Source organism: Charadrius vociferus, unplaced genomic scaffold, assembly GCF_000708025.1.
Source record: "Charadrius vociferus isolate BGI_N301 unplaced genomic scaffold, ASM70802v2 scaffold38, whole genome shotgun sequence".
In the NCBI taxonomy this organism is placed as follows: Eukaryota; Metazoa; Chordata; class Aves; order Charadriiformes; family Charadriidae; genus Charadrius; species Charadrius vociferus.
In genome coordinates, this window is record NW_009650176.1 from 802,446 (window position 1) to 804,325 (window position 1,880).

A 1,880-nucleotide genomic window follows, 5' to 3' on the forward strand; every position below is an offset into this window, starting at 1 on the left:
GTTCAGCCCCACGCCAAACGCGGGTCCCCCACTGCTGCTGCCGAGCCCGGCACCGGTCCCCGGTCAAGGGCACGGAGCGCTTCACGGAGCGTCTCCCACTGCCGTTGCCCGTGTGCGCCTGACCCAGAGCCTGCGGGAAAGCTGTCCGAAGAAATTAAGGCCAAAGAGAGAGCGTGTTTGTGCCGCAGGTGGTTCCGTTTCCCGGAGGCTCCGGCTGCGTTAGCCTCTGCCGGGGCTGTGCTCAGTGTCTCCGGGCTCCGGCAGAGCTGCAGAGATGCTCTCAGCCCCGTGCCGGGTGTTCCAACGCGGGGGCGGCCGCGCAGCAGTGCCGGCTCCGCACCTCCCGGGCCCCCCCCTCAGGGAATGGGCTGCCTGGCGGAGGAAATACATGCAAAGGCTCCCCTCAGCGGAGCAGGATTCCAGCCCTCCGCCAGCGAGGTGGATGGAGGGACCACAGCCGCTTCTGCAGGGCGATGCTGGGACAGGGGATGGTGCCTCTGGCTCCTGCCGTGGTCCCCACTGTCCCGAGGTACTTCCACTGATGAGCCTGGCTGTTGGGAGAAAGGGGTATTCCCAGGGCAGAGAGCACAGAACTTCCCTTGCTGGGGGTATCCCTGTCACCCCGTGGGTGTCTGGGCAGCTGGGATAGGTCACTGTCACTTTTATCTTTCCTATTCCTTATGCAGTTCCCACTGCCATCACTTTAAAATGCTTCTTAGAAAGACAATAAATAGATAACTTGGTGCAATTGCAGGAAAAAAAAAAGAAAATAATCAGAAAACCAACAAATGAAATTAAATAATTTGTTTAAAATGAAATATAAAATATACGAACAAATACATTTCTATGCATGTTTGAGGCAGAAGATACTACAGGTCATTGCATTAAGCTATGAAATGTAGGTCAGATCAGATAATAAAAAAAAAAAAAAAAACCACACACAAAAAAAAAGTCATCCCTTCCTGGTTTAAATTTGTGAATTCAGGTACTAATACAGTCATTCATATTTAATTCGTGGGTTAGTGTACCCAGAGCTGCCAAACAGTATGATTTTAGCCTCTGAAGCAGATGCTCGCTCCTGTTCCCACACCTCTTTTGTTCCCTTTCTTGCTCCCTGCGCTCAGACAGAGCTGGAAATCACAGCACGACATTGCCCGGGGAGACTCTGCTGCTCAGACACGTTACAGCATCTCGTGCTGCCTCTGCCTCTCACGGGCATCGGAAGCACTGCTGACCCTGCGGCGAAATTCAGACCACCCTCGTGGGATTTCAGCTTTATTTGCAAACCAAGGGCTTTTGGCGAGCAGGGTGGTTGTGTGACACCGAACCTGATCGAGCAGCTCTTGGCCAGCGTGCGGGGTCTAAGCAGAAGGGTGGGATTCCCCGTTACTCCTACACAGCTAACAATAAGCCTCTTTCCATTGTCAAAGGGGAGTACAGTGACCTGCACGTCATGACTGGATGTCACAAACCTTCATGCAGAAAAACCCAAAGGAAGAAAACACAAAAATCGACTCGGATGGATCAACCACTTCTACCATTTTATGATTTTCAACAAAGTTTATTCAAAGCAAGGAACAGAGAACGAATGGCGAGCCATTCTCTTAGAGGTACATGCATAGTTTTGTGGCATAGAGGTTCACCGTTACTGTATATACCTTTAAATATAATAAACGGGCTCTAATATCCTTTATAAAAGAGTTTGTCATATGCAACTGGCCTTGAAATGAGCCTTGTTATTGGTTATAAGACTTACACTTGGTTCTCGAAAAACTGTATAAATAATCTTTAAAAACCAAGGCTAACAGAGACCGCAGCCCACCAGTGTGTCCGCCACGGCTCCAGCACCCATCCCGCCCCCGGGCTGTGACCACCGCAGG